The 6,778-nt window shown below is 46.7% G+C and overlaps 1 protein-coding gene across 1 annotated transcript in view; it reads left to right on the forward strand.

Annotated features, from left to right (window-relative positions):
* Nucleotides 1-543: 543 nt before the first annotated feature.
* The window catches only part of LOC141107542 (major histocompatibility complex class I-related gene protein-like), a 51,822-nt gene continuing 45,587 nt past the window's right edge, over nucleotides 544-6,778 (forward strand). Inside the window, exon 1 of the mRNA XM_073598349.1 lies at nucleotides 544-665. The gene's annotated coding sequence lies outside the window, so the exon portion shown is untranslated. The remainder of the gene's footprint in view (nucleotides 666-6,778) is intronic.

Consider the following 6,778-nt stretch of genomic DNA (forward strand, 5'->3'; position numbering starts at 1 on the left):
CCTGAAAATAACGGACACTTGGACAAGCAACAAGAAAAACTAGTGTCAAAGATATTAATGGAAGATTAAGGGATTAAATAAGATTGCTGCCACCTAAGTACCAGTGAATCACCAGCATAGGTGTGTGTAGCCTATTGCATTAGGATGCGCACCCCAAAGATCAAACACACATGCGTGTGTGATATATAGATATATATATATATATATTACATCAGCCCTCAAATTTTCCACTCGCCTACTCGCATTTTGCGAGTGGAAAATTGTTTCTGGCGAGGAGCTAGGCTGCCAGGGAGTGGTGTGGGCAAGTACCGCCAGCATGCAGGGTTGAACAGGAGCCGTTCTACCATCGATCGCCCCGGGGGAAGAGAGCATGGATCACAGAGCGATAGCCTGCTGTTACAGTTTACATTGCAATTGCCTTCGCTCGTGATTACACACAGCCCCGCCCTCCTGACCCCGCGCCTGTGATAGACAGAACGCCAGTACAATGCTGGGATGTGTTCTGTCTATCACAGGTGCGGGGTCAGGAGGGCCGGGTTGTGTGTAATCACGAGCGGAGGCAATTGCAATGTAAACTGTAACTGTATCGCTCTGTGATATGGCGGCTTTCCTCTTCCCCGCGATGATCCTCTGCACAGTGAGCTGAGGCTGCAATGGTGGCACAGGTGAGGTGAGGCTACAATGGTGGCACAGGTAAGATGAGGCTGCAATGGTGGCACAGGTGAGGTGAGGTGAGGCTGCAATGGTGGGCACAGTGAGCTGAGACTGAAATGGTGGGCACAGTGAGCTGAGGATGCAATGGTGGGCACAGTGAGCTGAGGCTGCAATGGTGGGCACAGTGAGCTGAGACTGCAATGGTGGGCACAGTGAGCTGAGACTGCAATGGCGGCACAGGTGAGGTGAGGCGGCAATGGTGGCACAGGTGAGGTGAGGCTACAATGGTGGGCACAGTGAGCTGAGGCTACAATGGTGGGCACAGTGAGCTGAGGCTACAATGGTGGGCACAGTGAGCTGAGACTGCAATGGTGGGCACAGTGAGCTGAGGCTGCAATGGTGGGCACAGTGAGCTGAGGCTGCAATGGTGGGTACAGGTGAGGTGAGGCAAGGCTGCAAATGTGGGCACAGGTGAGCTGAGGCTGCAATGGTGGGCACAGGTGAGCTGAGGCTGCAATGGTGAGCACTGATAAAGTTGTTGTTAATATTTATTTTTGTAACTTAATTCTGCATAGAACATTTAAGTGTAATTTCATGAGATCATTTATGAGGGCGTGTATAGGGGAGGAATTAGGGGCGATGCATGGTAGGGATTGGGTGGGGCCTGTATTACATATACATACTCATACAGACACACACACTCTTATGGTAGAGCCGGTACAGTGAAAGAAAAGTATGATAGCATTTCATGAAAGGCAGAATTGGTCAGAGGGAGATATTTCCCATCTCCCTGCCTGCACACAAAGCGCTAATGTGCTTGGAGTGATTAGGGTGTGCCCAGGCACACCTGGCACACCCCCTGCGCATGCCTATGATCACCAGTTAATTGGCAAGAAAAAAGAAGCAAGCAGCGCAAATCTACAATCCCACAATCTGGTGATAGTGAACCCACTGCTATTAACCTAATCCCTTACTGTACACGTGTGAAATGCATTCACTCCAACAATCATCTCTAATGAGAAACTCTGTGTCATTGCATAAAATAATTAATTTACAAAAATGATTTGTTTCTATGAAACAAACCAAGTGCAAATGCTGTTAAAAAAAGTGCAAAAGAAAAAACTGTTTGCTGACACAGTGAGCAAAAAGTGCTTAGTGCAAGAAAATATTATTAATTGGTAAAGTACATGCATCAAAAATTCATGTGTTCAAAATATTTGAAGTCCATTTTGCAATCCCAGAAAAAATTCAAGAAAGTGATAATAATAATCTTGGATTTTTCCCGGGATTGCAAAATGGGCTGCAAATTTTTTGAACACATATGAATTTTTGATGCATGCACTTTATTAATGAATAATATTTTCTTGCACTAAGCACTTTTGTTTACTGTCAGCACATAATTTTTTCTTTTGCACTTTTTTAAACATGATTTGCACTGTAATTGTTTGTTTCATAGAAACAAATCATTTTTGTATGATAGATGAATTATTTTATGCAATGACACATGGTTTATCATTATATATGATTGTTGGATTGAATGTATTTCACACGTGTACAGTAAGGGATTAGGTTAATAGTAGGGATGAGCCGAACACCCCCCTGTTCGGTTCGCACCAGAACATGCGAACAGGAAAAAAATTCGTTCGAACACGCGAACACCGTTAAAGTCTATGGGACACGAACATGAATAATCAAAAGTGCTAATTTTAAAGGCTAATATACAAGTTATTGTCATAAAAAGTGTTTGGGGACCCGGGTCCTGCCCCAGGGGACATGAATCAATGCAAAAAAAAGTTTTAAAAACGGCCGTTTTTTCAGGAGCAGTGATTTTAATAATGCTTAAAGTCAAACAATAAAAGTGTAATATCCCTTTAAATTTCATACCTGGGGGGTGTCTATAGTATGCCTGTAAAGGGGCGCATGTTTCCCGTGTTTAGAACAGTCTGACAGCAAAATGACATTTTGAAGGAAAAAACACATTTAAAACTACCGCGGCTATTGCATTGCCGACAATACACATAGAAGTTCATTGATAAAAACGGCATGGGAATTCCCCACAGGGCAACCCCGAACCAAAATTTAAAAAAAAAAATGACGTGGGAGTCCCCCTAAATTCCATACAAGGCCCTTCAGGTCTGGTATGGATATTAAGGGGAACCCCAGCCAAAATTTTAAAAAAAAATTGACGTGGGGTTCCCCCTAAATTCCATACCAGACCCTTCAGGTCTGGTATGGATTTTAAGGGGAACCCCGCGCCAAAAAAAAAAAAAAAAACGGCGTGGGGTCCCCCAAAAAATCCATACCAGACCCTTATCCGAGCACGCAACCTGGCAGGCCGCAGGAAAAGAGGGGGGGACGAGAGTGCGGCCCCCCCCCCTCCTAAACCGTACCAGGCCACATGCCCTCAACATTGGGAGGGTGCTTTGGGGTAGCCCCCCAAAACACCTTGTCCCCATGTTGATGAAGACAAGGGCCTCATCCCCACAACCCTGGCCGGTGGTTGTGGGGGTCTGCGGGCGGGGGGCTTATCGGAATCTGGAAGCCCCCTTTAACAAGGGGACCCCCAGATCCCGGCCCCCCCCCTGTGTGAAATGGTAAGGGGGTACTTACCCCTACCATTTCACTAAAAAACTGTCAAAAATGTTAAAAATGACAAGAGACAGTTTTTGACAATTCCTTTATTTAAATGCTTCTTCTTTCTTCCTTCATCTTCTTCTTCTTCTGGTTCTTCTGGCTCTTCTGGTTCTTCCTCCGGCGTTCTCGTCCAGCATTTCCTCCGCGGCGTCTTCTATCTTCTTCTCCTCGGGCCGCTCTGCACCCATGGCATGGGGGGGGGAGGCTCCCGCTCTTCTCTTCATCTTCTTCTCTTCTTCTTCATCTTCTTCTTCTTCTTCTCTTCTTCCTTCTTCTCTTCTTCATTTCTTCTCCGGGCCGCTCCGCAGCCATGCTGGCATGGTGGGAGGCTCCCGCTGTGTGACGGCGTCTCTTCGTCTGACGGTTCTTAAATAATGGGGGGCGGGGCCACCCGGTGACCCCGCCCCCCTCTGACGCACGGGACATGACGGGACTTCCCTGTGGCATTCCCCGTGACGTCACAGGGAAGTCCCGTCAAGTCACCGTGCGTCAGAGGGGGGCGGGGTCACCGGATGGCCCCGCCCCCCGTTATTTAAGAACTGTCAGACGAAGAGACGCCGTCACACAGCGGGAGCCTCCCACCATGCCAGCATGGCTGCGGAGCGGCCCGGAGAAGAAATGAAGAAGAGAAGAAGGAAGAAGAGATGAAGAAGAAGAAGAAGATGAAGAAGATGAAGAGAAGAGCGGGAGCCTCCCCCCTCATGCCATGGGTGCGGAGCGGCCCGAGGAGAAGAAGATAGAAGACGCCGCGGAGGAGATGCTGGACGAGAACGCCGGAGGAAGAACCAGAAGGGCCAGAAGAACCAGAAGATGAAGGAAGATAGAAGAAAGAAGAAGTATTTAAATAAAGGAATTGTCAAAAACTGTCTCTTGTCATTTTTAACATTTTTGACAGTTTTTTAGTGAAATGGTAGGGGTAAGTACCCCCTTACCATTTCACACAGGGGGGGGGCCGGGATCTGGGGGTCCCCTTGTTAAAGGGGGCTTCCAGATTCCGATAAGCCCCCCGCCCGCAGACCCCCACAACCACCGGCCAGGGTTGTGGGGATGAGGCCCTTGTCTTCATCAACATGGGGACAAGGTGTTTTGGGGGGCTACCCCAAAGCACCCTCCCAATGTTGAGGGCATGTGGCCTGGTACGGTTCAGGAGGGGGGGGGCCGCACTCTCGTCCCCCCCTCTTTTCCTGCGGCCTGCCAGGTTGCGTGCTCGGATAAGGGTCTGGTATGGATTTTTTGGGGGACCCCACGCCGTTTTTTTTTTTTTTTTTGGCGCGGGGTTCCCCTTAAAATCCATACCAGACCTGAAGGGTCTGGTATGGAATTTAGGGGGAACCCCACGTCAATTTTTTTTTTTAATTTTGGCTGGGGTTCCCCTTAATATCCATACCAGACCTGAAGGGCCTTGTATGGAATTTAGGGGGACCCCCACATCATTTTTTTTTTTTTATTTTGGTTCGGGGTTGCCCTGTGGGGAATTCCCATGCCGTTTTTATCAATGAACTTCTATGTGTATTGTCGGCAATGCAATAGCCGCGGGTAGTTTTAAATGTGTTTTTTTCTTCAAAATGTCATTTTGCTGTCAGACTGTTCTAAACACAGGAAACATGCACCCCTTTACAGGCATACTATAGACACCCCCCAGGTACGAAATTTAAAGGGATATTACACTTTTATTGTTTGACTTTAAGCATTAATACAATCACTGCTCCTGAAAAAACGTCCGTTTTTAAAACTTTTTTTTGCATTGATCCATGTCCCCTGGGGCAGGACCCAGGTCCCCAAACACTTTTTATGACAATAACTTGCATATAAGCCTTTAAAATGAGCACTTTTGATTTCTCCCATAGACTTTTAAAGGGTGTTCCGCGGCATTCGAATTTGCCGCGAACACCCCAAATTGTTCGCTGTTCGGCGAACTTGCGAACAGCCAATGTTCGAGTAGAACATGAGTTCGACTCGAACTCGAAGCTCATCCCTAGTTAATAGCAGTGGGTTCACTTTCACCAGATTGTGGGATTATAGATTTGCGCTGCTTACAATTCAATACTACCACAAATGTGTGGCAAGTTATCTTTGCTATCTGGGTAAGTGCACCTATCTGTGTTTAGTTTTTGCACACCCACCATGGTCTTCAAAATGCAGTTTATTGACTCTCACTTGGTATTCCAGGGAGAGTGGGTAGAGGACAGGACATCCAAAGACTAGTAGATTCCAGAAAAAGGGGGGAGGACCAAAGTACTTAAAGTCTTCACAGATGGAAAACCTTAAAGCTGATCTTGCACTCTGTGATTGCAACCTGACTCTGAAGCACCTATCCATTCAGCTGCTACAACCCTATGAAGAAGACACCATTCTCTAGTGAGGTCCAAACTTCAGATCTCAGCTTCTGAGGCCCCTCAAGAAATCTGTTCCTCCATGGCACTTAGTTTCCCATGTTACACAAGCTTGACCTCAGACACAATCCTTTTTTTCCAGCCACCCTCCTCGGGCAACTGGATTGAGAGGACTTAACAGCCAACTACATTCCCCCATGGCAGGAGGCATGTGAATAACTGACTTTTAAAGGTCACGCATTGAATATTTATACATTCTCCCATCCTGCACCACTGGAAAAAAACCTCCTAGTGGTTGGCAGGAAGAGTTAAACATTCATAGCTCTGATTGGTACAGCCTCTTACACTATTGAGAAGTGAGAGGAGAGAGAAGCGCCAAACCAATCCTTAAGCGGCATAATTTATTCAGTATATGAGGTAAAAAACACTAAAAACTAGTGTGAACAATGTGGGTGCACTTACAGGGTGCTAGAGCGGATGGGAGCTTCCATATGCAGTGTCACAGGAGCACAGGAGGACCGCCGGGAGTAGGGTTGCCACATCATCCCTTTAATCCAGGACATATATTAATTGCACAGGTTCTGTGGCGGATTAAGGTGGTAATTAAACTCACTTGGTGCCTTATCTGCATTAAATCAGCCTCAGAACCCGTGTAATTAATGTGTCCTGGATTAAGGGGATGATGTGGCAACCCTAGCCGGGAGGTCTCTGTGGAGGGATCCACGAGCTCCATGTGTCAGCCGCAGCTGGAGCCTCGATAAGCCTCGGGGAGACGCTGACTGTGTGTCTCTGTGTGGGAGTGGTCCAGAGCTGTCAAACTCCCATTTACCACTTTACCGTTTTACATGGTTGCACCTTTATGTATCAGCATGCAGATGCAAGCCTTTTCATTTAAGCTCTAATCTTTATCATCAGATGGTTTAGCGCTGAACAATTATACCAATATTGTGCATGTGTTTCCTTCTATTGAGACAGGTACCAGTGACATCTACTATCAAAAGTGAAGAACTAAGAGTAACCAGAGTATAAAAGAGACCTAAGAGAGATGAGCTATCAATTCAGCTAAGCTGACTAAATCTTACCACTGCCAGATATAAATAAACACAACTGTTTAGGGCCACATAATGGGAAATGCACAATTGTCCATATGTCTTTGT

Source organism: Aquarana catesbeiana, linkage group LG09 (genome assembly GCF_042186555.1).
Source record: "Aquarana catesbeiana isolate 2022-GZ linkage group LG09, ASM4218655v1, whole genome shotgun sequence".
Lineage (NCBI taxonomy): Eukaryota > Metazoa > Chordata > Amphibia > Anura > Ranidae > Aquarana > Aquarana catesbeiana.